The sequence below is a fragment of the Mchenga conophoros genome, linkage group LG2, assembly GCF_057382185.1.
Source record: "Mchenga conophoros isolate Kocher_MC1m ecotype Shallow Benthic linkage group LG2, M_conophoros_male_GT1.1, whole genome shotgun sequence".
In the NCBI taxonomy this organism is placed as follows: Eukaryota; Metazoa; Chordata; class Actinopteri; order Cichliformes; family Cichlidae; genus Mchenga; species Mchenga conophoros.
Window position 1 is genome coordinate 36,032,480 of NC_140527.1, and position 26,995 is coordinate 36,059,474.

General features: G+C 39.9%; 1 protein-coding gene across 3 annotated transcripts in view; it reads right to left on the reverse strand.

The window, feature by feature from the left end:
• Window positions 1-26,995, reverse strand: part of drp2 (dystrophin related protein 2) — a 180,991-nt gene that overhangs the window by 98,630 nt on the left and 55,366 nt on the right. For all 3 annotated transcript variants that reach the window (XM_085243843.1, XM_085243866.1, XM_085243875.1), the window contains exon 2: window positions 17,719-17,887. The gene's annotated coding sequence lies outside the window, so the exon portion shown is untranslated. The remainder of the gene's footprint in view (window positions 1-17,718; window positions 17,888-26,995) is intronic.

Consider the following 26,995-nt stretch of genomic DNA (forward strand, 5'->3'; position numbering starts at 1 on the left):
TTCGTCATGTAGCTTAACGGAATTCTCTATATCAATAAATCATGTGCACTTCCTTCCTGATCTCTCCTTATTGAAATGGAGTTTAGCCCAGTGTGCAATTGTTCCTTAAAAGTTGAGTTAGTTTTGGAGATACTTTTTTAACCCTAGAAAAAATATTTTCATAGTTTTTTGTTTTGTTTTGTTTGTTTTTTTTGTTTTTTTTTTGTTTGTTTGTTTTTTTGCAGTTTGGCCAAACAATCTGCACTGTAAATGTGGTACAATAATCCACTGCTGTGAGGAAAAGGGAATAAAAAGAGACAGGGCTGGCGATCCTTTGAACAGCCTGTTATTTCTGACTGTATTGCTCAGCCACCCTCATAGTTGCATTTTGAAAGATTTTAAATCTTTAATGGATGTGTAAGAAAAGTGAATGAGGAAAGGAAATTTTTGAAGAGGTATGTGCATGTGCACCTTAATTGTTGACGGCATATATCAGTCCGCTCTAAAGTGGTGTACCTACTCTTACAGTCACCTGTAGAGCCATTCATCTTGCTTGGCTGATTCGTCAAATTTACTTTGCTCTTGTTTTGATCTGTGGAAATTTGCATTCAGCAAACTATATTAAAAATCTGACATCTGACTAGATGATGATTTTATATGAAAACGTTGTGATCAATCAGTGGGGCTGATAAATAGAAAGCCACTGCTGAATTTGCGGTATCCTGCCTGGATGACTGAAGCAGCACTGAGGTGCCAGCTTTCATCTATACCTCCCACCAGTCTATAGCACACATGGCACAGGAACACATTTGATCTACAGCCTGACACTGCAGATCCAATCACTTGTCAAAATGTCTGTATACATTTGCTGCTCTTCTCTGAGCAGCACACTTTGCCCTCTTAGTTTCAGCTCACCCTGAAATCAGAACACACAGAGAGCATTGGGGTTGACACTGACAAGATCTCATGAAATAATAATGGTCTGCTTCCAAGTGCAACCTGAACAAAAAACTCACATGGGACATGGCGTCCACTGAGGTAGCTTCTCTTTATCCACTCCAGCTTTTTATGCAATATATAACAGTGGCAACTGATTCCATTAGGAGAAACGCTCCACATATGAACATGCAGTTTCTGTTTGATTTTTGTATTCAAAACGCTCATTAAAGTTTCTTGTGTGACAGCTATTGGAGCAGATTAAGTGCTGCTGAGCTAGGAGAAATGACAGGTTGATGACTTTTCTGAGTTGCTCGAATAGTTTCAGCAGCACAGGTGCTGCCCTGTAAACATTTTTCAGCTTCAGTGTGCTTTTACCAGTTTCTCTGCCTGCAAGTCAACCTATAATCAATGAATAAATGTGCCAGGAATGTTGTATTTGTAAAACCTGCATTTTCATATTCCTTCAGCCTAATTTGAGCCTTATAAATATTTGAAGTGCCACACATACTGCAGCCAGAGATGATGGAAGTAAGACTTAGAGCTCACTGTGCCTTTTTTTGTGCTCGAGTGAGGATTGAGCCCCAGTGGAAAGCAAGTCTTTCATCAAGTGTCTAACCAGACTCATAAACCATCCTGAAAGGCCTCCCTTAGGCACCTTGCTGGGTAAACAATACCATCACTCTGTCATGATCGTGAATTAAGATATTACCACACGCATGTAATTAACATTTGTATTCAGGCCCAGAACAATGTTTCATCTTGATTAAATAAATATTGAGCGACACCACCATGAGAAATGCTGTGTCATTTTCCCCCCCATTTTTCCCCCTGCAGAGAGTAGTAACTGGATTAAATTGAAGGGATTTTCAAAAGCAGAAAACAGGACATGGAAGGTATTTGTGGAGCACAAAAATAGCAAAACCCCATCAAAGCAAGTCCCCTCTCGGAAAAATCGCAGTAGTGGTCCTGCTTCAGACGTGAGCATTGTCCACTGCGCCATGTCAAGCTTTTATGGACCAAACATGGGTGAAATGGAAGTGAAGAGCGACTCGGCGTATAGACTGGCCTGAGGGAGACAGGTTTGAGCCATGAAGAAGTGAAAGAGATGTAGTGTGGCTATTGTACACTTTTATGAATCAACCTATGGATAAACCGTCCCCATCATGCCATTCACAGAAAATGGGTAAAAATTCTCTTTTGCTAATATAGTAATGACAGAAGTGGTTATTTAAGTGCAGGGGATATCGTTTGCAACAGAGTACAGCATATAGAATGAGTTTGTAGTCCTGAGATATACGAACAAAACTTTGATGCTGCAATAGCTTCATGCCTGCCCCCAGCCAGTGTATACCCTCTCTCAAGTGAGAAAACATGGTAGCAAGGGAGTGAGAAGAGACTGGGGGAGAAAAGCTTTGAAGATCACAGTGCTGCCATCAAGTCGGTGTTTGGTACCCCATCCGCACCCTAGAAAAAGACGCTCCCTTTTTCCAGTAATCTGTGCAACTTCCTTTTTCTTCTCCCTCGTTACCTCCTACTCTTTTACTCAATATCAGGAAAAAACTGGTGATGTTAGGAGGATGGCTGTGTTTTCTTGTCTCTCTCTTTTCCTTTTTATTCCCATTAGCCTGAAGTTGTCACAACTACCTGACACCTACACAACTGCTTGCTACCCAGAGAGGAAATATAAAGACGGAAAAGTGATAGGACAATGAGTGACAGGTGATGAGGTACATAGGGGAGTCGATGAGAAAGCAGGGAGGAAAACAACAAGAAAATAGTGGATTTGAGATGGGGATTTGAGCAGGGAAACAGTTTAGCAGTAATCAAGGAGGGCAAGCCCCAACGGAGGATGCACATTCTCTGAAGAAACAGATGAACGCTTCCAGGAAAACAGCTCAGTTAGATAAAGACTCTTTTAAAGACAATAGATAAAGGAGGAGAGTGAAAAGAAAACCAGGCAATGCAAGGCACTTCATATTCAACTAGCAAAATCTATGTTGCAACCTCAGTGCAACAGTTCTGAACCTCTCCTCAAACACTGTACTGGTGACAGCAAGAATAAAGGAAACTTCAAACCACACCTGAACCACACCTTCACCCCAGACACAACAACAGAGTGTTCTGGAGTCAATGCACTGGCTGTTTCCAGTCTCTTAATATTGTTTTTAGGGTCATTGTTCACATCAGTGAAGCATACCGCTTGACTGTGTGACTCACATTGCTCTCTATCTCCCTCTTGCTCTGACACAGACACTCGGTTTTGCTGTTATTGTCTGGGTGTTTCACAGAATTTATTACCACTACACCACACTATACCTTTGCAGCAGCACAGAGCGGCTCACTTGTAAGTTTTTCCCTTCTGTAGATAAGCAGCTACATACATACATACACAACTGCTCCCTTACAAAGTAAGTGATATTGTTATATTTGCCTTCAAGCAATTTAAAATTATAAATTATAAATTGCAGCTACGGTTGTGGAAACAAATTTGCATGCACTCATCATGGGTATGAATGTCATAGTAATTTTGCTTTTAATAATTTCTTTGAACTGTTCTTTTTCCAGGGTTGAATAAATGTACAGCATCTTTAATTACTTTAAAAAATAAGAATTGGGTGCACAAGTTTTAATGTATTTTAATCCATATAGGGTCAACATTATACATATAGGCTGATATATATATATGCATACATCTCCACTAAAATTTAGTTAAATATCCTTTAGCAAGATGTGTTTGATAGTAAGCAACAAGCTTTTGGCTGGATATTTAACCACTCTTCTTAGCAGAATTGATAGAGTTCATTTAAATTGGCTTTTAAGCATTCGATTTCAATTTTTAAATTTGTATTTATTTAGCGTCAAAGCCCAACAGCAGTCACCTCACGCAGCTTTATAATGTAAATCAGAAAATCAATCATAGGACTCCCGTGAGCAAGCACTTGGCAACAGTAGGAAGGAAAAACTCTCTTTCAACAGGAAGAAACCTCCATCAGAACCAGGATTGGGGTGGGCCGCCATCTGCTGCGGTGGTTGGGGGTGAAAGGAAGCAAAGAAAATGAAAAGTAAAATGAGACTTCGACAAAAGAAACACTGTGGAAGAGAGCCAGAGTTTATTAATAACTAACAATTATATGGAAAATGGTTTATAAACATAGAGAGTAAAAAGAGGTGAGTGAAAAAGAAATGCTTAGTACATCACAGGAAGTCCCCAGCAGTCTCTACAGCAACAAAACTAAGCAAAAAAAGTAGATCAGGTTTCTGTCTCCTGAACTAAACTCGTTTCCTTTTTATGTCTTTGCTGAAATATTTGGATTTTCCAATTGTTCTGAGTTGTGGTCCATAGAGCGAGTGCTGTCAAACAAATCGTTTTTATGCTGGGGAAGAAAAACTACCAGTTGTAGTCAATCATGATCAGCGAGAAGTTAATAGGCTAGTCATTAAAGATGTACAATCATTTTATTGTGGAAAAGGAACACTTCAAAGAAATCATTAAAAGCCCCAAATTATCATGACATTCATGCCCATGATGAGTGTAAGCAAACACAACTTTGAACATAAATTCGCTTTTTTTTAACCCTTTAAAAGCATATTTGATCGATAGAGTTTTTTAGACTGCTATATCATCAGTGTTCTCAAAACACAAACAAACAGTACATTTTTTAAAAATAAATTACAAAAAAAAGCCAGATATAGCAAATATGATACAAATTAAAACTAATAAATGAAAATTAAAATGTAATTTCATCAGAATGTTCACAGTAATGGCTCTATTTTCAAAAGATTAGAATTTCCTGGCAATTATTTAATGGTTTAGACTTTAAAGGGTGAATAGGATAAAATCCCTCAGCTGCAATACTAAAATAGAAGCCTTAGTTTTTCTCATTAATTAAACCTGTGCTCTTCCTAATTTGCCAAGTTAAAATATCTGATGTGAAAAAGGTACATGTACTCAGGTTCAGTGTAAATAATGATATGAATAATGGCTTCATTCTTGTTTGTTATCCCTCTATGACCTTCTGCTCCATCTTCATTTTTCCCCTCATCAGTAAAAGGCAGAGGGCCACTCTGCCTGACCCTGATATCTTCCTGTGAAAAGGATTTTTTTCTCTCGCTCTCTCAACTGTCACATAGTTGCCGCTCAAAAGGAATCGCTGAATTTCTCTCTACATAGTAAAGATTTTACCTTACACTATAAAGCAGCGTACTGCGAGTATTGTAGTGAATTAACAGAATAAAAATAGGATTCAATTGAACTTAACTTTAATTTAATTGCTGCAGCGAATGTTCAACATTGTCACACTGTCATGGACATTTGGGACAATGAGAGGCGTCTTTTATAACACCTTTGCCTTAGTGACGAGCCAAAATGTCTGCTTTGTAAAAGGAGAAGACATAATACTAGAATAAAGGCTCATTTGTTTTAAAACACAACACTGTTCATTATGAAAGTTGGGGGGAAAAGTGAAGCGACATATGTCACTACTGTGTGTGTGAAGTTTTTGAAGAGGTGAAGTAACTGAAACACCATAAATGGCTTTAAGGACAGACTCTGATCCTTGTCTTCACTGTTTCTTGTCCCTACTGTGAGTGCAGGCTTATTACCTCCTGTGCAGCTGCACAGCTATAACCACGTTAGATGCCGTAAGACTTGTATGAAACCCCTTTCTTTTGAGAATACTGCACGAGGTACATAGCTCCCAAAAGATGCATTCACATGTGCTGAATGGCATTTGAGTAAAGCAAGCCTTTCCTAAATCTGCCATGTCCCAGGAGTCTGTTTTTGGGCTTCACTTCATTAAATGTAATAAGTGTGTAAGATCCAATTCACCTGAGCAATGTGGTTATGTTTCGAAACCTACATAAAAAATTAAAATTTTAAAGGAAAGCAAAACAGTTTCATTCTAAAAAAAAGCAGCACTCAGGAGACCCTCCAACAGCAGATTGTAAATTAAATACATCTCCCCCGTGGTAGGTAAGCGTGTGTATGTTGGCTGGCAGGCTGGTTAAGACATTGGCCATTACTGGGGTTTCTGGTCACGCCATTCTGCCTGCCATTAAACCATCACTCAGGCCAACTGCGTACATTATTCATGCCCCGGGAGGTTTGTCAGAGGCGGTGACTGCAGGTGCTGTGACAGAGCTCTCAATCACAGGCACCCACGCCGTCTGCTCACCTGACCCCACCGTGACACAGCAACCCATGGTCCACCTCAGTTCAGCAGTGGAAGCAGGTCCACAGCTGAGAGTAGATGGAATCCACAGGGGCTCTAAGATACCCCCGACACCAACAACAGCCAACGCCACACATATCAGCTCATGCCTGTCAACTTCAGCACACTGCTGTATAAAAGATAGCCAGGGGAATTTTATTAACTTGTTTGTTCTATTTCACAGAGCCACATAACTCCTGCTGCCATCACACGCACCAACACAGAACTTCTTAAAATGGCGTGAGCCTGTGAGCCAGGATGCGTTTTTCCACTCTGCTGCTCAGATGCTTCCTGTCATCCTTCATGGGGACGAGTAAAAATTCTAGTGGCACATCTTTCCACTGGCAAAGTGAAAAGTGGCCTGCAAAGCTATTTACCTAATTTTACTGCATTTGATAGATACATGTGATCTTTCACTGCCGCCCCGGTGCCCCGCATCCACCGCTCAGTCAGACATTAGAGGGAGTCAAGCTGAGCCGTCATCCGCCAAATGTGGTGTTATTTATGACTCTGCCTTTTTGATAATGTGAGTAAGGTCTGCCACATCTGAGCCATTTGTCCACAGTGTGATGCCACTCAGATCCTTGACGCATTACCTTACAGGGTGGCAAATCCAAGGCTGCTCAGTGAAGTCTGAAAAAAACAACAACTATACCTTCTGTAATTATTCTTTTATGGCATCTTTAAGTGCACTTTCAGTAAGATGGCATTAAGCTACCCTTATGCTTTGTAAGTAGATAATCTGGATAGGGACACTTCCTTTGGCTTGGTACTCTCAGCTGAATTTTAGAGCTACCTTGTGTGTGACTGTAGGCGAAATGCAGTGGATAAAATTTGTGTACAAGTGGAATTCAAATGTGGAGTTAATGAATGGTGAGAGTGCTGGAACCGAACGAGAGTAAAAATATTCTGTCAGTTTGAGGAGAAAATCTCATGCAAATTAATTAGTGATGAAACATGTGTCTCTTTCTTCCACCTGATACTCCGCTTTAGCAGAAACTAGAGTCTTTCAGATTCCTGCAGGATATACACATACGTTCAGACATTGCTGATCATCTTTTCCCATTCTTGCCAGTCACTGTGTGGGAATTAGACAAGCACTTTAACATGTATATATATAATCAAATGAAGCCCTCAAATGATGTGAAAGCGCTATATTTATTTACTTATGAATATATTTAATTAAATATATTTTTAGTTGCATTTCATAACGCTCTTGCGAGAGATGAGATGTTTACTTTACAAACCAGATTAAGACTTTAACAACTGAAAACAAAAAAAAAAACACAAAAAAAACAGACAAAAATTTTTTACTACAGAATACAAAACTGTCTTTTTTATGTAGAAAATGCTCCTTTTCCACTGGTGAAAATTAAATAGAACTGGTGCTAATATAATTTTCAGACCCCTCATAAGCCTCAAAGGCTAACGTCTATTAAAAACTTTTAAAATATTACAATATTTCTGATATGATCAATATAGTTATTGTTATGTACTAAGGAAACTTGAGACACTAACTGCCAAGTTCTTTTGAACTTCTAAAGAGGAACAATAGGAAGGTTCATAGTTGAAAACATCAAACAAAGTTAAGGGAAGCATACCGCCCGAGATCAAAGGATCTGCTGTAGATTAATAAAACTGCCCTGAACATCATTGGCACCCATCTATTGAGCATTAGTGATACTGGTGAGAGGGCATTGTGTAGAGCCAAGAGGATGCTGAAAGATAATGCTAAAACCCTGCTCCAGCCTGGCAAGCAATACACAAGTATCTGCTGTGTACTGCCACACTTCAACGCTTTCCTCAGGCTGAGCTGAACTGAGACACTGAACTCATCATCCTCACTCCACTACAAATATTTTAACTGTATTTAATATCATGATGTCCTTAAAAGCCTTGAACGTATGCGCTAAAATCCTGTATATATGGTATGAAACTTGAATATGTGGAATATGATGATATAATAATGAATGGAACTTTGGTCCATCGTTGCCTCCTGTTCAACGAGGTGACAGCCTTATTCTCCTCAGCCTTTGGAGATGCTTCTTCATGTTCTGACACATGGTTGAACTGGAAAAGCTCTTATTAAGAGCTGGTCATATGCCGGACTATGTAATGGGTCACTCTGCAAAGTGTGAAAATGAGAGTGAAGTTATGAATTGCTACATTTCTTAATAGCATGCACTTCTATTCCTGGTGAGGTGGCGCGATGCCAGCATTACTATACAGGAATGAAAATGTATAGAAAATTAGACAGATGGCTTCATAACAATGTAAAGTGTAGCTACAGAAGCTTTTATGTGTTGTTTAACTGTAAACTGTAAACCAATCTAATGATATTAGGCATTTCAACCTATCCGTCGTCAGGCTGATGACGCTTAAAAAGCCAAAATTGTGATGTTTTTAATAGTAACAGTAACATATATTTTACAAATCATTTAAAAATATACATGTTCTCTCTTTAATGGACACAGATATGCAATCCTGTGGTGATTTGTGTGACCTCTGTATGTCTGCTACACCTAAATCTTTAATGTTTTCTCAGGTTTATAGAATACCCACATGCATCCGATGATTGTGAATATCATGTTGAGGTTTCTTTAACCTGAGTGCATGTTGGACTCATTTATTAATATTTATTAGTAAATGAAAAGACAAAATACACATATATTCTATATGACTCTATATAGCAAAAATCATGGCGTCTTATAAATATGTCACTTCTCTATTACACTTTAGTTAAAAACAAATTATGTGTCCTCGTCGGCTCATACAAATGCCCTTCCACAGCAGAGGGGCTGTAAAGTAATGAATGTATCGACTTCTGCGGCGTGCTCTTAGTGTCCATCTCCACCACTATAAGCAGGGATTAACTTCCTCCTAATGAAGGGCAATTCAGTGCTGTATTAGGACCAATAGATGCCAACATGAAGACCTTACATCCCTCACCCTGACAATTACAGTGCTCCGGGATTAGCAGGAAAGTTGTGACTATGTCTGCAGAATCCTAAATGAAGGCTGTGCTGCACAGCACAGTTTGCACACAAACACGTGCAAGTATGAACCACCACCCGCAATCATATTACCTGACATCTACCAAAGTTGAAGCTACATTTTACAGGTGCACACAATCAACAAATGCAGACACAAAAGATCAATGACTTGTTCCTCTGAGCTACCGTTTCGTAGCTCTGCTAATGGCTTATAACACATCAGAGTGACAGCATCACAAACACACAACACTCAGCTACTTCTCAGTTACCTCCACTCTGTCTCACACAGCTCACACAGTAATGGTCGTGCCTGTATGAAAGCCAAGATTCAATATGTGTTGCTTCCCCATCTGCTACATGGATAAATTATGGGATACCATAATTAATTCCTGTCAGTGTGACGACAGCATTGATAGGTCTTACAAAAGCAAATTTACCACATCGGCAAGCATTAAACTAAGCCAAGGATTCTGTCTGTTAAGTAAAAGGTTGTTTTAAATGCTTTATAGGATTGTCATGTTTAGCTCTGTAGTTCCCAGCTGAGGGCTAAGTCCATTCAAAAAGTCAAAAGAGAAACCTAAGGGGCTTGAGAAGATTAATGAGGTTCACTAGCGTCAACTAATGTTCCAAAGGATATATTAAAATATAGCATATCTGCACTCCAGAATAACACCGAGATTTTTTTAAAGTCAAATCAAATGATTTTTGTTATTTAAGATTAAATTATACTTAAAACAATTTAAATGAATTTAAGAAAAACTAGAATATGTTAAGGGTACTTTGTCACAATGTCATAATGTCTTCAACAATGACCATATGAAATGGCCACAGCATCAGTTCAGAGTCAAGCGCAGCCCCAGTTGCAATAAACTCATCCACATGTAGGGTACAGTAGTTAAGTTGCTTTAATGTAACTTGATTTAATGAGCGTCCCATCTGTTGTACTTGATGCCTGATCTGTTCTGTAGAGGATACTCAACCTCTCCATGTATCATCATATGTGTTCTACATTTGCCAATGGAGAATGTAAAATTTAGCAGATAAAATAACTTCTTCTTTTTCATCTTCCTTTGACTGTGGTCCTAACTGAATTAAAGATTAGGCACCTAGAGTTTCTCTAAGCATTAAAAATTCCAACATTTAAACAGGGCAACAGGAAGCATCATAATCTATGTTTAAATCTGTTTTTCAATCTGAACCCTTCCTTGTTGTTTACATCACCTCACACCTTGTTTAATCACATCTTTATAACAGCTGCTAAAAGGCATCGCCAGTTGAAAGTGAATAAAACCATTTGATGACTTTATACAGAAAGCCTCTTTGATGCAACAGCTAATAACCACAGGCATGAAAAGGCCTTTGTGACAACGACAAGAAAATACAGCTTTTTTTCTGAAAGGGTTCGACTTAATTAATTATTTTTGTGTGTAAATGTAAATCTTAAAAAGTAACTACTATAATAAGAGCATTTAAATGCAGTGAACAAAAACTAGTTTTCCCCATATAATATAGTGGGGGAAAATGCTTAACTACAAGTGCATTAAATCTCTTCAGCCAGAACTTTATTTTCCAACACACTGTCTCTTTCTACTAAAGCTATACATTTAGCTCAAGACCACACAAACATGCTAGCCAACTAGTGAGGCAGTTTGCTTTAAAGCAGCCCTGGCAGAAGACGGATGAAACAGCTCTACCTGCTTCGGCTGCTTTAAGATACCGATGTTATTACTTTCTGCAGTGCACTGTTCCCACACAATAATGGTGCTTATGCATAAATGATAATCACATTTCCTCACTATAGCCCTCAGTGACATCCATGTGACAGCCTCTGCGCTTATGTATAAATGATGTTCACATCTATGTAGGTGTTACTCACTAACCCATAACACGGCCCCTCATTCCTCACTTTTATATAAATCCTTTTCTTCAACTATGTGCAGCATTACATGTATAATGCCTGCTCAAACTGACGTTAATTTAACACTTGTGTGCAATTCTTTACTCAAGGCTCAAGTCATAATATTGTAGTTTAAGAGTTAATTGACACAGCAGCCTGTGATTCTTAGAGAAATCCATCACACAGGAGGCAGATGAATTTTTAATTTCCTCTAGCATGATATAATTTTTTTTTAAAAGAGGGGTCGTAAACATTGAACCTGGAATGGCAAACAAACGGCCTTTTCCTTTACACAATGTCCCTAGCAGCGAGCTAGTCTGCATTCATAAAATCAGCATTTACAGTCATCTGTCTGCTGAGGTGAAAGTGTACACTAATGCTAATTGGCTTCAATATGGCATAAAACAAGGCTTTTATCTAACTCATGCACTCCTAATCATGCTGCTCTGTAATAACAATATCAGAAATCAAATTAATAGTGAGAACAGGTCTTGCTGTGGGCAGACAGGGTAAGTGGGGAGAAATGTCCTCGAACTGAGATGAAATGCAATTTGGACTGAAGACGAAGGCAAGGGGAAATATTCTGAGGGAATTGGAGCAAGCATATGTCTCCAACGAAGAAAACGTCAGGTCCTGTTAATCTTATCTGAATGGCTGCCTGCTGACGTGGATTTAATTTTACACAAGTGCATGTCTGCTAGCTTGTGTGAGTGCACACCAGGCAGACTGTACACACACACACACACACACACACACACACACACACACACACACACACTTTCAGATATAATTGCAGTTTAACTTAAAAGTGCTAAACTAAGCAATAAAAAAAGGGATAAGACAAAAATACGAGTAAAAGCACAACATTCAGAACATTCACTCACTGGCCATTTTATTAGGTACGGTGCTCATTAATCGAAATATTTAATTAGCAACTCATCTAACAGAAACCCAACATATGTAGACATGTAGACACAAAGGTCAAGATGACCTGCCCAATTTTAAACTGAGTATCAGAAAGGGGTAGAAAGGTGGCATGGTTGTTGATGCGACTGAGTTGAATTCTCTGTGTCACGATGTGGGATGGACTCAGGCGCAGACGAGGCAGCTAAAAGTTCCGTTTATTGCTATACAACACCAGCTGCGAATATATACAAGTGAGAGGGCAGGGGGAATCCAGGGCACAGGGGAATCCGGAAAAGGAGCTCTTCACACACGAGGGACTTCACAAAACACAGCACACCAGCAACCTTGCACACCCAGGGCTCCAAGGGAAATGGAGCCCACAATGAGCTCCGCCCCGGCAAGACACGGCAAGCGTGAGAGAGGTAGATGTAAACAAGAAACGTATGTAGCCAACCTGAGTCAGCCGGGCAGACACGGGGAACATGACACTGAGTTTTTCAGTCATCTGTCTGCAGTTTTTCCCCAAGAGGGTGACGGACCCCCTATTGATCCTCTATCTAATCAGGTGTGAAAACGGTTGTGGGTCACAATCAGCCAAGGTTTCGCATGAGCCCCTTGTGAAACCTAGCCCCACCCTATCATGTGATTGACTGAGGTCAAATGGCCCAGGATGCCCGGGACACCAACGACACCAACTGTCTGCCATCTTTAATCCAGTTTTGAGATCCCTTCCCAGATGCTTTAACGCCCACTCACATCCTGGGCCACACCTTGGCTCGTATGAGGTAGAGGATCAGTAGGGGGTCCATGACCCTCTTGGGGACACTCCCATAGGGCTTAAAATGTGGGATTCTCCACCAATTGCTCTTATAACTGAAAAAGCTTCTTGGATGAGAGGTGAAATGTCTTCAAGAAACCTAAAGAAGTCCAGACGCTTTTCTTTCCAAGCTCCTTAGACTACGATGACCTGGATGACTGAGAACCTTCACAGACAACGAAGGGTGTTCTAAATATTAAAGAGGCCCCAACCCAATAGTAGCAAGTTGTAGCTAACTGACTGGTGAGAGAATATTAACAAATTAGAATGTATGTTTGTATGTTAATCTGCTGACTTAGCCCCTTGTGGCAAAGGTCCATGTTTTAGGGGCTTTCAGTGTAGCCAGCAAATATCTGGATCAAGACTCCTTGTTCCAGCCACTGATTATTGTTTACTAATGCACAAAACAGCTAACAAGAAGATAAATCACTGACAGCTGACGATTTTGAGATTGTCAAATTTTTAAACCTACACTGTTTACCTCTACCCAACCAAAGCCTGCTCAAATATTAGTGGTCAATAGAACTTAGATTATAAGCAGAGTACAAACAGAAACCTGAAAGGTCTGGGTGCAGCTAATCTGGTCCCTTGTCTATAGATTTGGCATATTCATATGGTGCTATGTGTTTAATTTAATTAGTTTAATTAACAGTTTCCCTTTTAATTTTTTAAATGGTACATTTCTACTATTCTCTAAATGAAGTGGGTTATCTTTGTTGTACTTTCTGTTTTACTGTTTTGTTCTCTCTCTGTGTGATTTTTGCATTTTCAGTTTTTGCTGCGTGTTGATGTGTTTTGTTAAATGCATTTTCATTCTGATCATTTTTGCTGTGGTTTCTTACATCTTGTTATCCTGTTTTGTCAAACTTGTTGTGGTGTGCACTCTGGGCCACCATAAGGTGCGTGTGTGTAAAGCATCTTCTTCACAGACAATGACCCACACCTCACCACCCACCCACCCTTCCACCCAGTTTACACACAGCAATTCTTTGTTCCTGGAATGGGAATGCTGAGATGCAGTAAACATAAACAGCATACCCTTCCCTCCCACATATTCCCATACCAGCATTAAGATGAACAACCACCCATTTACCCATTTACAATTCAGTACAACTTACAAGCACATACACGCACCAGAAGAACAAGTAAAGACAATTCTGTCGGGAAGCTATATCTGTTTCTCCGCCACCCTCATACGCATCATTCTCAGAGGCGACAGGCAAAGAGAGTCAGGGAGAGATAGTACATGCTAAGTGAAATGGGAAATAAAGGAGTGAAGAGGAGGAGTGGGAGATGTGACAGCAAAAGGGAGACTAGTGAGAAGAGGGAGAGGATGATAGCGGAGTGCCACATTCACTCATCCTCAAACCTGCTCCTCTGCTCAGGAGCCATGCCTCTGGAGGACACCACAGACGCCCAGCAGCCTCAGGCTCATCACAACATGCAGGACCTTAAGAAAGGGCTGAGAACAAGAAAATGAAAGAGGGCCGCAGAAGATTTGAATCAAAGTAAAGATAAGAAGATCAAACTGTGACAGGGGAGAAGAAGAGTGGAATTAAAGAGTGATGGAGAGTGGAAAGGTGGAAAAAAAGAAAAGGGAACGCGATGCTCCCAGAAGCCAGTGTGGTGGGTCTTTGAGACTGTGACACACTCTGGGACATTCATGGTGGCAAATAGGCTAAGCTGCCTTGAACATAGATTAGCAGGGAGCCACAGCAACAGTATGTGATGTTAACACTGAGCTCTGTAGTGCTGCTTCGGGTGCTTATCTGTGGTTACGCTGTTATTTTAAAACCCTTAAAGCACTAATGTGACCTCTTTAGCCCATTAAAGAGGAAGAATCCTATGCTTTTGGTTTATTATCTTGATATGAAAAAGAAAATTATACAACAATGGGTAATGTGGTAGTAGGTGGGAAAATATTGGAATTTCAGGTGTAAACCTCAGGAAAACATGTTGATGACTACTGTTCATGCTACTTTGTTGTTCATTAGCATCAGGATAGAGCAGTCTGGGTGCTCCCCCATTAGCTCATTTCTATGCACAATGTGACACAAGAGAGCAGAAACGTGGAGACAGGGTAATTTCAGCAGCTGACACGTTGGGACAGAAGCTTATATGTATAGCTGACATATTTTTATTTTACTTCTTTTTTTTAATCAAAGTAGCGGACCACACTTGCAGAATGCCAATCATGGACTCAGACTATAATGCAGCAGCCCGCAGATAAGAGAGGGGGGGAGAAAAAGCGAGCAAAATTTCCATCGCTGACAAAGTATAGCAGTAAACCCTTTCTCAAATGTCTTTTAGCAAGATAGCAGGCTGTAACTCTAAAACCACATCTCTTATGTGCAGCAGCCAAAGCAAGGCAATATTCCCTCATGGCACACCAGTTGGATGACTGAGTGAACTATTTCCCTGCCAAGGCAGGGCAGTGGGCTGGCGCTACATCCGCATAATCCTCATTGTGTATTTACAAACCACCTTCTGCCTTTTTTCTGTCTTTTATAACCTTGTCTAAGCTGGCCCCTGGTTCCCTGACGTCCTCCTGTGACTCTCTGATGTGACAACTGGGCTGAAACTCCGTAATTTGGAGTTAGAGATAAGGGCAGGGAAAGGATGTAACTCCTGGTTAGACAGTGATTGAACTGGCTCTGGAGGGTGACTGCACGGCAGAAACCTAAGACCCATTTATTTAAGTCTGGAACGATGGGCCTTCAATAACTGAGTGTAGGTGGACACGGTTATCAAATGCATATAGTAGAGCTTCGTGGAAAGCAAGAAGGAAAATAAAAGGATGCATAGATTACATGTTTCTAGTGTGAGTCCAATTTATGTGTAGTAAGTAGGCTAAACCTACAGGTACATAATTTCACTCAGGTAATTTAAAGGTTTTCTGGAGTTGAGGAGAAGGCAACAAAATTTTAAAAACTGTGATGAAAAAGGGGGAAATGGAAACAAAAAAGGAGATGAGAACAGATGCATTAAACTATTAACAAACTCCATGTCCATTCATCTTCTTTTTTTAACTACATTTAATTTGTGTATAATGGTTTAACGGCACCCACCTGGAGAATTAGCTCAGCCAGCTGTTCGTCTTGATGCACCCAACATTTGCATAACACCACACATTGGAAATGTGCATTCATTTGTCTTTTTTTTTTTCACTATTTACCTGAAGAATTCAGTAGAATATGTACAAATCTGAATTTAGAAAGTTAAAATAATGGGCAAAAATGGAAGTTTAGAGATGTATTATGCAGAACTAGTTCAACGTGTCAACTGAGACAGGGTAGCGAGGTCACCAGCAGACCTCAGAACTCAGTGGACACTAGCCGAAAATTACTAAAGTATAACTGTGACATAAATATGTATCCAAATTTTTTTTTCTAACAGAGCAAGCTATAAACAGAGCACTAATATATTGTCCAAAGACAATGTGACGACTGTAGTAGTCTATGGCCACCACTGCATAATAAATGGCCTGCATTTGTATAGCGCTTTACTCAGTCCCTAAGGACCCCAAAGTGCTTTACACTACATTCAGTCATTCACCCATTCACTCACACACATTCACACACTGGTGATGGCAGCTACATGGTAGCCACAGCTGCCCTGGGGAACACTGACAGTTGTCCGGCGAGGCTGCCTGACCACCACCAGTAGGCAAACACGGGGTTAGTATCTTGCCCAAGGATATTTGGCATGCAGCTAGGAGGCAGCCTGGGATCGAACCACCGACCTTCTGGTTAGTGGCTGACCTGCTCTGCCACCTGAGCTACAGCCACCCATATAATAACCTATAAAACATTCGTAAGTGTCAGTTTTCTATAATCACGGACAAATACTGCTGTCATCTATCAAATTAATGGTTGCACAAAGCTCTTGGTTTAGTAATCTAACTTTGGTGTGGCATGGCAGGCCATGAGCAATTTTACTAATTATTTAGTCACACGAGATTGAAATACGACAGAAACAGGGGACACGACACAAATGGTTGCCAACTAGTTGCATTCTTGTTATATTCCTGTAGAAAAGCAAGGTTGTTTAGTGCCTATGTCATTTTTCAGCTAAATCACTGCCCTGCAGCAACAACTTCAGTATCTATAGAAGAATTTCTGTTTTAAACCTATGAGGTACCGGCTGGACAGAAGGTTGTTAAATTGACAATGATTCAAACCTCTGGCCTACATGAAATCAACAATTCAGACAACCACTCTTGACAACTGGCAAAATAGTGCTACCTTTTGCAAAATACAGTGAAATATTCCAAGGCTTCTCCCTTCTTCTTTACAATTGTTACACTTTGGAAAGCTATTCAGTGTGCTGCATGGTTAATAACCCTGCTGTAGAGGGTTGCAAGCACCTAAAGCCTGTGCCAGCTGCCGTTGGGCAAGAGGCAATGTAACCCCTAGACAAAGTGCCAGTCCCTCCCAGAGCTACTGTAACACAAGGACACAGCCTAACCTGTAGGCTCACGCTCACATTTACGGCCAATTCAGAATTACCAGTTAACCTACCTACTATGCACCTCTGTACTGCAGGAAGAAGCCAGAGTACCCTGAAAAAACACAAGAAGAACATAGAAAGTCCACACAAAAAGGCCCAGTTAACCATCAGGCTTAAACCCAGAACCTTGTTGCTGTGACAGTGCATCACCATGGCACCCCGTCAAACTAGTCAATAGGATTAAATTAAAAAAAACAAATAAATAAATTATCAACCGCCTAAAGATATCTCCTGTACCCTCTGGCATCTCTGTTTGTGCGGTTGAGAGCAAGTGTGTGTGTTTATTGCACGCTTGGATGGAGAAAATGCCTCTTTACATGAGAAATGCACACATGACCGACTCCAGAAGTAACAAACAAGCATAAAAAACAATTCCAAAAACAAGACTACATAATCTCAAATGTCTGTGCTTCTCATGCCAGAAAAATTCAAAGGCAGCAGTAGTTTCATAGCATGCTTGATAGTTACCCAGCGGTGAAGACGTGATTGACGTGGCTGCAGGATCTGAGCCTCCCTGAAATCGAGCCAAGCCTTCCGTGGCTGCCCTGCTCTGGTGAAGAGGGAGGAGGGGGGGAGGCCTGGGTGTGGAGGAAGGACAGAAGCAGCAGCAGCAGCAATCTCCTCACACGGGTGAAACCTACAATACATGAGACAGGGTCAGAAACTGCTCCCCAGTGGACAGAAGGAGATTTGATAAGAAGCTGAAAAAAGACACATCATTTAACAGATGTCTTTTGGAGTTTAATCCTTTATTGACATTGGGCCAAATGCCAAAGATCCCGTCCCTCCCTCAGTCTAACCAGTCCCACCCCCCTCTCTTTTTTTTTTTTAAACAAGCCCAATGACATTCAGACCTGGGAGCAAAGCAGAAACAGCAGGGGTTTTAAAACATGTCAACACTGAACATAAAGCAAAGGTTGCACCCAACCGTTGAGCGAGATAGACAGAGCAAGGTGGTCGGATTGTAAGTCAGTAAACCTCTATGACTCCAGCGTGGTTGTTCGGTTGTTTATTATCGGCAGAGAGCACACTCGGGTCTGGAATATAGGACTACTGAGACACTGGGTGCTGGCCACTGGCAAGAAACAGGGAGCAAGGCGTTGCACACGGAATGCCAATAAGTATCCCCTCTCTTCCAAGAGATTTCATTTTCGACTCTGCCACAAAACTACCCTGCAAAGGAACTCTATCATGGCCTCAGGTTAGATAGGAGTGTTAACATTAACTGTAGTATTTTCTCTAATTCTGAGCCTCATATAGTGACTAGCAATAAACACCACATTAGTTTGCTTTACCCGTTTGACTGAGTACAGAGAGACATAGAAGCAGCTTCACCAAAAAAGAAAAAGAAAAAAAATAACAGGAACACATTTTGAGAAATTTTGTCAGCAAACAGGTTGCCTTAGAGGTGTGTCACATTTCCAATAAATCTAGCGAGGGTTCAGTGCAGAGGTTGGCAGAAGAAAGAGCGCACTCCCTAACAGTTCAAAACAGATATGAAAGTTTAATTCCAAGCTGGAAGCAAGCAGCAGGCAGAAAGGGAATGAGCTGAACTATTTTCAAAGAAGTAAGTGGCATTCATAATTCACATTATAGTTTTATATGAGGAAGCAGAATATTCCTTTAGACTGTTTCTGTGCCTGTAGTACATCTACAGCATTGATGGCTGCACTGTAGCCACTATGTGTTTGTGTAGGAAGGCGTGTTTGTTTATATTCGCTTGAGTGACAGAATATTTCATTGGTTTAATAGACTCAATATGCTAAATTTCTGCGCAGCATCCTGGAGGGTGTCAAAATGAAAGCTACATGAAATAAGTGCACCAACAACTGCTAGAGACAATGTGAGAGACAGTTTTCATTTTCCAATAAGACAGCCATAATCCAGCACAACGGCTACATCAGACTCTGAATCTCAATAAATTAACTATCTTTGTTTGCTAATAAAGAAATGCAATAACGTGGGGATATTAATACGATTAAACAGTGTCACGGATATCCATGTAGTTACAGCAGGACCAGCTAGACAGAATAAACACAGCGTGGAATAAATAAAATGTTCGATACATGCATCCATGTGTGCACAAATAAACCCTGACAATACAGCATTTAAAACTATACCGAGCTATTACCGCAGACAGTGGAAAAATGTCAGTCCTAGTTTTACTGGATCTCAGTGCAGCATTTGATACAGTTGACCACAACATATTACTCAAACGACTGGAGAACTGGACAGGTCTTTCAGGAACTGTACTAAACTGGTTCAAAACATACGTAGAAAACAGGAAATACTTTGTATCAATAGGTAACTTCACATCTGAGCAGACAAGTATCACATGTGGAGTTCCCCAAGGTTCCATCTTGGGACCCCTTCTGTTTAACATCTACATGCTCCCACTGGCACAGATTATAAACAACAACAAAATAAACTATCACAGCTATGCAGATGACACACAAATATATATCACAATGTCACCAGGAGACCGAGGCCCTGTACAGGCTCTTGGTAAATGCATTGAGGAAATCAATGACTGGTTGTGCCACAATTTTCTCCAGCTAAACAAAAACAAAACTGAGGTAATAGTCTTTGGCGCCAAAGAAAAACGATTACAGGTCACCAGAGAACTTCAATCTATACATCTAAAAACCACAAACCAGGCGAGAAATTTGGGTGTAGTGATGGATGCAGACCTAAACTTAGAAAAACACATTAAGACAATAACAAAGTCAGCTTACTATCACCTCAAGAATATATCAAGGATAAAAGATCTGATGTCTCAACAGGACCTGGAAAAACTAGTCCATGCATTCATCTTTAGTAGGCTTGATTACTGTAACAGCATCTTTACAGGTCTACCTAAAAAATCAGTCAGACAACTACAGCTCATTCAGAACTCTGCTGCTCGAGTCCTCACTAAGACCAAAAAAGTGGACCACATCAGTCCAGCTCTGAGGTTCTTACACTGGCTGCCTGTCCGTCAGAGGATAGACTTTAAAGTTCTGATGCTGGCCTATAAAGCTCTGAATGGTTTAGGACCAAAATACATCAGTGACCTCCTGACCCAGTATGAACCATCCAGATCCCTCAGGTCATCTGGATCCGGTCTTTTATCAGTTCCCAGAGTCAGAACCAGACACGGAGAAGCTGCATTCAGCTTTTATGCTCCTTATATCTGGAACAAACTCCCAGAAAGCCTCAGATCAGCTGAAACACTCAGTTTATTTAAATCCAGGTTGAAGACTCACCTGTTCTCAGCTGCATTTGAATAAAGCACCAAATCCACACTTTAAGCTTAAATTTCAAAACTTACATTTAACTACTGATTTTATCTACTGTTCTGATTTTATCTGTTCTGATTTTATATACTGTTTTGTTTGTTTGTTTGTTTGTTTGTTTGTTTGTTTGTTTGTTAATTAGTTAGTTAGGTTATTTGCTTGTTTTAATCAATTTTAAATCATGCTTTTTATTTGTTCTTGTTTCTAATGTCTCTGTAAAGCACTTTGAATCACCTTGTTGTTGAATTGTGCTATACAAATAAACTTGCCTTGCCTTGCCTATTCCTCTCCTCAACTGTGAAACTGTTAAATGTTAATGAAATGTAAAGACAACAGCAAAAAGAGAGAAAGGTTAATCAGATCTGAAAATGTCAAATATCTCGAACTACAGGGATATAAGATACACACAGACATCCACATATTATGCAGCTAAATCTACAAGGACATCTGCTTTTGCCACTGAGAAAAAGCCTGGATAACAACACCTGTGCCACTTTTAACTGAATAAAAAACGAAGCCATGAAACCATAACAGCATAAATGGCAAAAACAGACCCCTCACAACAAATAATCACTTTATGAATTAGAACATTAAACCATAAGAAATCACTGAGCCTTCTTAATACTGGAGATGGAAAACAGTGCTAATACTGCACATGATAGATTTTGTAAGCAGCATAAGTAAAAGTAAGTTTTATTTTGCTTCATCCTTCCTATATAAAAATACAAAAACAAAACCAAACAATGAAAATAGAGAAACTCCATATAAAGAAATGCAGGGTTTCAAGCTCAGTGGGTTGCCTGATTTAGTTGACCCTCTGCCAGACCTATGCCTTGAGGCAATTTTCACATGTTTTTGTGTATAATTTTTATTTATTTATTTTTACCATTGAGTGGTAAACACTGGCACATCACAGCAAGGAAAACAATCAGTCGGCTGGATCTGGTAGAGTTTATCTGTTTTCTCCGGGTGCTTCAGTCCCCCCCCCCACAATCCAAAGGCATCCATATTAGTATCTTTTGTTTTTTCGTTAACCTTTCTGCTGCTCCCTTTATCACAAACAGACGCCACAGAAGGTAGCGCTGCATATTTGATTTGGCAGATGCCATTCTAGGGATCTTTTGCTGGTAAGGCAAATGTGTAAACCACCACACAATGGAGCCTGTGTTTCTTAGGTTAACTGGTGATTTTAAATTGCACATAGATATGAGTGTGGATGGTTGTCTCCCTCTCTGTATGCCCTACAATAGACAAGCGATGCATCCAGGATGAATGCCACCCTCCCAACAGCCTTAGTGGACACATAGATAAGGAACTTTTATCTAAAAACTTAATTTACCTAATGCACCTCATTAGACATCTTATTCTTGTTATTGGTAAATACGCTTGAAAAGCTAAACATAAAAAAAGCAAATGTCATGACTTAATACAATTACACCTCTTTAGCTGATAGCTTTTAGGGTAGGCTTGGTCATTCACCACAAGGTTTACCATGGTTCTGTGAGCTAATGCTGGTATGGCCTACAGCACTTTCTCTTCATGCTGGACATGGAAAATAGATTCCCTGATGCCATTCTCGCTTCTCACAGTGAGAGAGTAACCATAGTAGGCATTGTGCTGTGCAGAAGTGCCACTTTGACCCAGTGTTCTTTAAAATAAAAATATAAATAAGCATTTATATATTTTTTTAAACTGAGCTAACCTTTGTTGCTAAGCAAATACAGCCACCATGCTGTTACAAAAGCACTCTGGAAGGTCGACACTATCAGCTACCCGTCACTGCAGTGTTGGAAAATTAGCAAAAGAAAATACTGTCATTGCCTTTTGTTTCAACGTTCACCATGTTTGAATCACTATGTTTGATCATGTCCAGGTCAACCAATAATACATTTCCTGTTCATCCATGTGTTACTTTAAATTACCATCTGATTTTTCAACCAGCCACTTAATTTAACACAGCTGGTGACCAAATAATAGGGTATTTTTCTTAGAGTATGGAATGGAAACAGTATCAACTATATATAATCTGTAAAATATTTAATAGGACTCGGACAAGAACTAGGGCAGCAGATCATAACCCAGATCACAGCCTTTAGAGATCTTTTTTTTAATCTATTGCTGTAACTAGACAGATATTTACGATTGTGGATAAAAACCCCATGTGGCTGACTAACCCTTTCATTCATAAAATGCGTGTCCTACAAACCCAATAAGAAGGCTGCTGGAAAGATATCGTGTACAAATTTAGACAGCAAAAGATATTTGCAGTATATGTATGTATTTATTCATGTATTTTTTGATAGACTTTTTCATCACCATGACCTGTATGTAATTACTAGCTTTCTCTCAACAGCACTTTGGTGCCAGCAGCTGCATACTTTAAAAATATATTTTTTTAATTTTTCCAGTCAATTGAGTCAATTTTCAAAGGGAACCTCTGCATATCTCTTTATTTCTTGCATATGCATGTGCTAATCTTTTTAGCAGGTTTGGACATTAACTTTATTTATTTTTAAAAAGAGTCAAGAGTGGTATGTAAATAAGATCATTCGATGCATAAACAACAGAGAAATTTATGTGGAGCGACCTGAGAAACAGTCCTGAAGCACCTGCCATTTTCATAGTAGAACAGTCCTGAGTCCTTTTTGAGCTATTGAGAGCAAACGCTTGGCTCGGGGCAGAAAGACTGTACACAGCTTTTTCAAACGCTTGGCTCGGGGCAGAAAGACTGTACACAGCTTTTTCAGCCCACAGCAAAGTCCAGTATCCAATCATGAAAATACGGCAGCTTTTTCACTTGGCAGAGGTGGGTAAGTTGGTTTAGCAATAAAAACAAAATGTGAAAAAGTGCAATGGAAACAGACATTGAAAATTAATGTGGACATACATGAAGCATATGATTTATCTGTCACTCACACTCCCACTTCACTGGAAAAACACTGGCAGACAAAAACATCAGATCTGTGCAGCATACTGAGAAAACTGCAGACTTCCCAAAACTGTTAGACTTCTTCTTTAGCGCCCCAGTTCTTAACATTTGCAGAAACAGAGATGTGTGGAATCATGATTGCATTTGAATTTGACTTTTTCAAACTTATTTAAAAACAAAAAATGTGATAAAAACCTCAAAATCAACAATGACACTTAAAACAGTAGAACAGACCGATATAAAAGCATTCATAGATTTAGCAGCTACTTTGTTACAGGTACACTTTGTTAGTATCAAGTTGGACCCACTTTTGTCTTCAAACTGGAAAACACTCTGGTCCATATTGATAATGATAACATCCCACATATGCTACACATCCATGATGTGAATCTCCCATTTTGACACATCCAAATGTACTCTGTTGGATTGAAATCTGGTGCCTGTGGAGGCCATGTGAGTAGTGAACGTACTGTCATGTTAAAGAAACAAGATTATTTGAACTTGAATCGGCACTATATAAATAAAATTGAATTAAATCGACATGGTTAGAAACAATATTCATGTATTTGACAAGTGTAGTGCTCCTTTCTGTAACTTTACTTGTGTTTTATTTCTATTTTGAGAGAGCTATGTCGCAAAAATGCCCAGAAGACCACACGCCTACTACAACTAACTCTTCAATTTCTCCTCAGATTCCAATAGTTGGGCTCCCAGTGGACAAATAAACATTGATTTATTTTATCAATTACTTCATTGTTGGCGAGACATGTTCTGCTATTGGAAATCCAGAAAATTCAGTGGCTCAGAGATGTTCTGTCTTTTTTAAAAAACGGAAAAGATTACACATACAGTTAAAAGTAGCATGAAGAGGTTCTTTGCAAAATGGCAACCTGCCCTATCTTATAATTCCATAAAGCATCTTATCTTTGGTGGGTAGAACACTTAGTTCTCTTATAGAACCATAGAGGGGCTTAAAGTTACACTGTTAAGCTTTATAATAATGTTAGCCATCATTGTGTTTGTTTGCTAAGATAAACCGTCTGGCATTAACGACCACGCCACATTCAAGGTCTCTTTAAATCACCTTTTCTTCCCCATTCTGATGCTCAGTTTGAACTTCAAGTTTTCATGACCATGTCTACTTGCTGCCACGTGATTGGTTGATGAGAATTCCATGTTAATGAGCAGCTGAATAGGTACACCTAACAAACTGTCCTGTATGTCTGTGAAGGTTCTCAGTCATCCAGGTCATTGTAGTCAAAGGAGCTTGCAAAGAAAAGCGTCTGGACTTCTTTAAGTTGCTTGAAGACGTTTCACCTCTCATCCGAGAAGCTTCTTCAGTTCTAAGGTCAAATGGTGGGGAGTCCCAGATTTAAACCTAGTGGGAGTTTCCCCCACAGAGGGACAAAAGGACCTCCTGATGATCCTCTAATCGCCTGAGCCAAGGTGTGAAACTGGGTGTGGGTCCCAATCAGCCAGGGTTTCGGGTGAGCTCTTTGTGAAACCTGGCCCCACCTTTCGCATGCCAGCTCCTTTGAAAACTGTCCTGTAAGCAGTGTTGGTCAAGTTACTTGAAAAAAGTAATCAGTAACTAATTACCGATTACTCCCCCAAAAAAGTAATCCTGTTACTTTACTGATTACTTATTTTCAAAAGTAATTAATTACTTAGTTACTTAGTTACTTTTTAAAAACACGATTTACAACCTGAATAGGTGATAAAGCGATAGATCTTTCAGCCCAATTCTACTTTTTCTGCATAATCCATCATACAAAATGTAATCAAATGGAAAAGTCTCTTTTTAAATCTTGTTTTATCAGTTTTAACCTTTTAACTTTATGCATCAAGCAAAAATGTAATTATATGCAACATTCTCTGACTGGAAGAAATTTGTTTAACATTTAAACCTATTTTCTGCACATTCCAGCAGATAAAATATATTTTTTTTTTTGTGTTTACACTCAGTCTTTCAAATAGATGCAAGTAAAACACAGCAGAAAATAAATAACATCAAAGGACTAGCAGTCCTGTTGCTCTATTTTCACCTGTAAAGCAGGAGTGGCGTAGGCGGAGGTTTGCCCTGGTGCAGGTGTGCCGCGGCGGTCAGTGGAAGAATCGGCGAGTTTCTCTGTGAGTTTCCCATTACGTCATTGTGCACTCAGTGCTTGCTTGGAAGTTTAGGGTTTTTTTCGCTGTAAAAAGAAGTTTTCTTCCCACGCACAACGGACACTAATGTTTTTGTCACTTTTTATGGAATCAAACTCAAAGTAAGGTCAGTACTTCCACGCTTTAAACGCTGCACGCTCATACTCTCTCCCACAATCGATATATGATCCACTGTTGATCTGCACACAGCTGTTGTCACGAACGTTGCACTTGCTAACGTCACTGTCATGACACATTCTCGCAAAAAAAAAAATCACAGTTTTAGTAACGCAGTAACACAGCGTTCCTACGGGAAAGTAGCGGTAATCTAATTACCGTTTTTGCAACAGTAATCCCTTACTTTACTCGTTACCTGAAAAAAGTAATCAGATTACTGCCCATCTCTGCCTGTAAGTGTATGTTTCCTGTACTCCAGATATTTTTTGCGTCATGAAAGTGGTCGAGCCAAATCTTGTGTCAATGACGGATACGTACTGACAGCGAGCTAGATAAACAGACAGCCAGACAGAGTGATGGTTAGACCTTAAGTGCAGCTCTGTCACTCATTCACAGAAGTACAGCGCTGACACTAACACGATGTGTTACTGAATACTAACATTCCCTTTCTGTTTCTTCTTCACTTCCCCTGTGGCCACCCCACTGACCCTCAGCGTTTAGCCGCCTCAAACAACAACATTTCAAAGGGGATTCAGTGCGTTCAGGCCTTCGAGTTGTCAAAGCGTCTCACTCTTCAAGGTGGGTAAGGGGCACTCACTGCCTTGGGCCATTTTCACACATGCTCCTGCCAGCTTGCCCTTACCAATATAGGGGCATGAGTGTTTAGTAGTGTAGCTTCAGTGGCTGCTTGTCAATATAAATAGGACAGTGAAGTGGAATTCAACCTTAGAATTTGACACAGTTTACGATCTACAGTTTTATTCACCCATTCATCATGCTAGTTGGACAACGAGGGATTTTTGATTGGAAATAATTGTGCACCCTTCAAATGTTGCATTCATGTTTGAGAGAGATGAACGTAAATGTTGAGATGTCCACATGGATGGAACTAATTATATCAAACTTAATTAAAATCTGTTTTTTTGGTCACCAGCAATAACACAGTGCCTTTCAACAAGGAGAATGGGATGTTTATACATGTAAACACGGTACAGCATAATACAGGGGGGGGAGAAAGAAAGAAGAAAGATAAAACCTTTCTTTTATGAAGTATTGGGCCGGTGGACAAAAATACAGGAATATTGAACTACAAAATGTAGAATCAGAGGAAAAACTGAATGACAGATGAATAAGCCGGATATCCTTTATGCTGAGACAGAGAGTAAGACAGATAAACACTGAAAACACTCAACAAGACATCCCAAGAGCACAGCAGGAG